This window comes from Apaloderma vittatum, unplaced genomic scaffold, assembly GCF_000703405.1.
Source record: "Apaloderma vittatum isolate BGI_N311 unplaced genomic scaffold, ASM70340v1 scaffold16451, whole genome shotgun sequence".
In the NCBI taxonomy this organism is placed as follows: Eukaryota; Metazoa; Chordata; class Aves; order Trogoniformes; family Trogonidae; genus Apaloderma; species Apaloderma vittatum.
In genome coordinates this window covers 56,510-62,509 of record NW_009698652.1, presented here as the reverse complement: position 1 = coordinate 62,509, position 6,000 = coordinate 56,510, and the positions used below count along the sequence as shown (strand labels likewise).

At 45.0% G+C, this 6,000-nt stretch overlaps 1 protein-coding gene across 2 annotated transcripts in view; it reads right to left on the bottom strand.

The window, feature by feature from the left end:
* The window catches only part of EPHA5 (EPH receptor A5), an 88,972-nt gene that overhangs the window by 37,962 nt on the left and 45,010 nt on the right, over window positions 1-6,000 (bottom strand). The gene's annotated exons all lie outside the window — the stretch shown is intronic.

Sequence of the window (6,000 nt, the reverse complement as noted above, 5' to 3'; positions counted from 1 at the left end):
TGCTGAGCTGTACACCTAGCTCACACATTAAAGCACGCCTCTGTGCTGCTCAAAAATAACTGAGAATGCAGAAGTCCAAGCAGACGGTACCTATACAGTCACTATGGGGAAGGAGAGCAGTGGTTCAAGGGAAGGGAACTCCACTTGTCTAAGCTGTAAGAAAGTATGGATAACCTCTTTTTTCAGGTAAGAGGCTAGGTGCCGCAACATAGCATGCACTCAGGAGACGTCATGCTTTCTATTTCTAGTATCCAAAGCAAGGTGAAGCATCCACATATTCAGAAGCACAGAGGGAAGACAGTCTGATTTTGTTCATCCCCTACCCTCTATAGCCAAGAGAAAACACTGTAAACCCCCCTGCAAAACTTTAAAACACTACATACACATGGGCCTTTCACCAGTGCTCAGCAGGAGCCTAGAGCTGTTGTCACTGAAGACAGGCTCTATTTTCAGCTGGAAGGGCAGCCCAGCTCCCTCTCAAAGTGGAAACAGGCTGCCATTAAATGCATCATTTGAATGAAAGCGAGTTTTGATCACTGCTGCACTGCCTCAGGTTCACCCTGCTCAGACTAAGGTTATGCCAGCCACTTATCTGTTCATGATGGTCCTCCTGCCCCATTCCCTTGGCTGCTGCCAGCGTAACTCAGAAATGAGGCTTTCAAGAGCAGCTCCTCATGGGCTCAGAGCTTAATTACAGACTCGGTCCACTCGCACCTTCGGTCTGGGCCAAAGTCATCTGAAGGCAGATCAGCCTACGTCCCTAAACCCTCCTAGAATCTGCAGCAGCTCAGATTAGTTTGCAGAGCCTGGTTTGTTTGTATAGAAGTGCTAAGTCGAAAAAGTATTTAGAACAAAAAAGTTGATGGAGCAGCCAATTTCGCCACGCTGATCTAGGCAGAACGCTAGAGATGGGGAATAGAGGCAGCAGATTTCCACAATGGCCCTGAGAAGGCATCCCACTGTGCAGAAGGGTGCGCTGGAGCCCTTTTTTTGTCTCCCAGAGAGGGTTCCTGTATAACAACGCTGCTAATGGTCCTCTCTGGGAAAATATACCATTGAAGAGCAACAAGGCTGTTAACACAACAGAGGTCATAAAAACCTTGACCCAAGCAGACACAGGACCAGACCCTGCTTGCGCCTGGTGTATGGGAGTTTTGACTTGGCAGAGCAATAGCTTCCCTAACAAAATCCTTCCTCTTGTCAGGTGAATTGCGGGGAATTTTTGGCAGTAGGTAGCATCATGAAGTGGCTATAAATCACAGGAGACAATGTCCTGTAGGAAGAAGGAAGAGCAGGCAAGAATGTAGAGATAAAAAACTCTTAAAAAGTAACAACTAACAAAAATTATGACTCATGCTGGAAAAATTCTCTACACGAAAAACATTATCTACAAACTGTCTCCCGTTTCCTATGGAAATAACGAAAAAGCAAACTATTTTAAGCCCTGACACAACTTGGAAAATAGGATGGGAGGGAGGTTGTGGAAAAATTCACCCATTTTGACCTTCCACATCATGTAAGGTTGCAAATGCTAGCTCAGGACCTAGGATATACACCACAATCCTTTCAGCCTCTCTGCTCCCTGAAAGTCACTTTTTAACAAGATGCACATATTTGTGTCCAGGAAGTAGCCCTCTGCCACGGCAGGGGCTGATATTTAAAAGTCTAAACCGCTAAGGTCAAGGATGGATACTCTAGTGCAGAAGTCTCTAATTGCCAATACCCAGGTGGCAAGATTTGTCTTTGCTTTGTCTTTTGAAAGCTAGTTTCTTGCCAAAGACTTTCCATATAAGCACGACACAGGGTGAGGGGCAGTTTTTTGTTGCTTCAAATCTTTTTTTTTATTGCCTCAAGTTCTATAAAAAGCTTTCTCTAGTTCTTTGGAAGATCATTTGAGATGAAAAGGTCATCCATAATGGGCAGCTGGCTATAAATGCAGATGCAGAGCATATCTCTCTGTTATTCTGAGCAGTTTTTGCAAACATGCACAGCACTGACCTAGTAACATCCATTTTACTCTATAAAAGCCCATGTCGTTGTTTAGTGCTAAAAAGCTCAAATGCTTGGGGAACCAGGGGGACCAGTAGTTTCTTAACACTCACCCTAAGACTCCATCAGTTTTGCAAACAGGGCTTGGTTTGAAGCACAAAAGAGGGGTATCTGGAGCAGTGGGTCTCCTTCCCAGGATGATACAAACCTGCTTTCAATGCAGGTTGTAGAAAGAAAGAGGCTAGTGCCATGATGCCAACGGCGGCACCTTTATTGCTCCTTGCAAGACGGAGCATAAAGATCTTTGTGACTGGCACTGTCCAACACAGACTGCAAAACAGAAGTCTGTAATGATTATTAGATTAATATATACTTCAATCAGGAACAATGATGCCAAGCAGCATCTCATTCAGTCATTGCTAGGAAAGTAAAATTTATAGCCTTGCTCTATCCGTAAAATGCATTGCACTTTCACGAAGAACACATAGTCCTAACAAAACAAAGATAATAACAACTCCGTGTTCTTTAATTCAATGCTTGTAGTTGGTTTAATAATAGATTTTCAATCCACTTGTCTTTTTGCTGAGACAACTACAGACTGATTTAGTGAATCTCTTTGATTTATAATCCTGATCAGTATATTATTAATATGCCCTTGATGCAAAGAGCAGGTAACTTAAAAAAGTGATCAGCTATTTTGCTTGGCATTTATGACCTTGGTCAGAGGATGCATTATTTACAAGAAGATTTTCCTGGAGCGCCTGCAAGTAAATCAGCTCTGAAATGTAGCTTAATTGTTCAAGGCAAAGCGCACTTAGTTTCAAATTCCCAGGAACCTCAAGCTTCAAACACAAAGCACGTTTCCACAGATGGACGCTGGCATGTGGAAATGCCACCGTGACTACCGTTCAGCTGACCTTTGGTTTGGGGCCAGCTGCCAATGGGAAATGCCAAGCTGTTACTTTCTTTCAAAAGAAGCAAGAGAACTGCAGAGGTACTTCAAAGGAAGAAAAGGGGAAAAGGTGTGGAAACTTCTGCCCCTGGGGATCTAGAGGAAAATAAAAAGCCTGCAGAACCCTGCAAACTCCTGAGACCTACAGCCAAAAAACTACTTTCCAAGCTGCTGAGAGCAGAACAACAACCCTTTTTCACTGCCAGGCTGCTCTCAAGCCCTCTTGCTTGCTTCAGCCCAGCACTCAGGAGGACAGGCACCAAGAAATGCTATACGGCATCCTAGGGAGGATTATCCTAATTCTGGTGTGCCCATGGCCTCCCAGGAGCCTGGGAGCAGCATGGAGCCAGCAATGAGGAGCCTGTTTGCAGGAGCTGGCCAGGACAGGTCCTCAGTGCTGCAGAGCAAGAGGGATTTTCTCCTCAGCTTTGCTGCTGGGCAGTACCTGGTTCTCTCAATTAGCAGAAAAGACAGAGCCTGGGCACAGGCTGATTGCCGTGAAAAGCAGTGGTGATTCCAGCTGCAGCAACTCCTGGAGTTCAAGATGTTTGTTTTAAAAGCAAGTACAAGAAAGAATTAGGAAGGGAAATTTAACCCCCTGGAATCAGGCACTAGAACAACATAACCACTCCAGAGACACAGGAAAGGGTCTTCCAGAAACAGGTTAACAGCTTCAAAAAGGGATTATCCCATGACTTGGAATGTGTTTATCGTCCCCACAGTGTCACAGCAGGAGAGTCACTCCACAAATTGTCTCAAAATCATAGCCAAAGCAAAGCAGCACAAGTGACACACTTCAGCAGCATCTCTGCTTCTTCCAAACAGGAGCAATTTTTCTGTTCTGCTTTGTTTAATTTCAAATTGGCTGTCAACTTACTCAGCTTCTGAGGTTTATTTTTCTGTTCTCATGAGTCACTCAGCACACTAGATGGGCTTTAAAATTCACTGGAACTCAAAGCGGACAAGAAGCTCTGTGGTTTTTAAAGCCAATTCTCTAACAACGGACCAATCCTTGGTGATGGACATTTGTGCACCACCTCCAGCTGAGGGACTGGGTTCTTCACAGTTTAGGAAAAAGGTTGGAAAGATAAAAATGGACCAAGAGCTCAGCTCCCTGTGCCTGCCCCTACCCATACATCCAGCATGGCACCATGGAGAAGCTCCCAGGAATCTGCAGCTGCCTTGGGGTGTGAGTACAGGGTAGGAGGATTAAGGTAGTGGCAGAAGCTATAAAACTCTAGCCAAAGGAGACAAAGGCTTTTATAAATATGCCAAGAGATGAAGAGCCAAGAGGAAGCACATCCTGGAAAGCCCACTAGGGCAAAGGACAGAAAGACATAACTAAAAAGAATTGCTGACAAATGGCTCAGTCTTTGTGACTGCTTCATTGGGCCAGAGAGGGTCCTGAGCACGTGCTGCCGACTGTGGGAAAAGCAAGATCCACTGGTTGCCACACAGCTGCAATTCCTTATGGCCACAGAGGAACATACATCCCTCCATTTGCAATTCACCCCTCCAGATTCCTCCTTGCGGATGTGCCAGACTACATCCATAGCTTCTCTATGGCCACATATGCATCCTCCTGTTCGCAGCAATACAAGCACGCATTCAAGCTGGGGGAGGCCAACATGCCCCCGTTCTGTTCAAGGAGGAGTTTGACTCAAAATCTCCAGCCTTTAAGGAGAGACATGAACTCCTGACTACAGTTGTTCAGAGCCAAGTCTTTTTGGCTACAGCTTTCCTGTAGCCCCTGGTGTGAATGGCTTGTAGCCATTCAGCCCCCACCCACGGCACCGCACGCTTCTCGTGCAGACAGTAACATTTACTTTCCCATTTTTAAGTCCAACAAGTCATGCAAAGCAGATGACAGGAGCTTGAATGGCTGAGCTGGAAGGAACTGTCAGTCTCTGACCTTGAGTAGAAATGAGTCTGGCAGCACACTTACCTTTTAAGATGGGAAATAACCGTGTCCTTCCATGGATGCCTTATGCCTGGGGACAGAGCTGATCAGCCTGGCCGGATTTCACTGCGCCGCATTTGCAGACTGATACCCTACCTCCTCTGGGAAATAAGACCCTCAGCCAATATGTTCAGTATCAGGGCAGTTCCTCTGCAAGTATCTTGTAACTACTCTTAACACTTAAAATATCCTGTAATTTACACCCACTTTCCTAGACCCAAGCTCAAGACAGGCCTGTATCATGAAAGCAACAGTGGGCTGATGGGTACTTTAGAAGCATAAATGTTTACTGTGCACTGAAAACAAATTCAGCCTTATCAATAGATGCATTCGACATCGCTTTCCATGAAGGACATCGTAGTGTTTGACTACTGATATTAAAAAAACAGTACTAATACACGTGAAAAAAGTGCCTGGTGTCCTGGCTGCTACACAAGTTTAGTGCTGCAGTACAAACTGATCCTGATACCAGCCAGATTTTCATCCGATACCACAATCCCTTGTTCACCAAGAAGTTCCATCAACTTCCATTAGTCATCAGAGATGGTATAGCCCAGGCTTTCATCACTTGCCTATGTTTAAGCACATGAGAAATCAAAAGGATCGCTTGATGGTTTGAAGCTAAGTGTCTCCCTCTGTGGGGGGAGCTCTCTGTATAATTTACTAGCACATGAGGAACACATTAGTGTTCTACATATGAAAAATGAAATCCAGACGTGACCAAAACTTGGGGTGTTTGGCCATTCAGCTGGCTTCCTCCTCTTTATCTTTGCAAGTGTTTTCCCAAAGCCAAGTCTTCTCTATGAGCAAAGGCCACTGCGAGCTGAGTGCAAACATATGGGCTTCAGTGTATTTTACCTGTAATAACATGTTCTGATTATTTTTAAAGGAATGTAAAAACACTCCTCTGAGAATCAAGTCAAATAATCAGGCCCAGTCTACACAGAGATGAAAATCATTGGGAAGTGAACTACATCTGTGAGCAAGCCTTTGCCACTCCTGCTTGTCCAAACAGATCAATCAGCCCACCCTCATGCTGTTTTACAGCACTACCACTTGACAGCTTCATTCACATGCTGCTTTTGCCTAAATAGCGCTA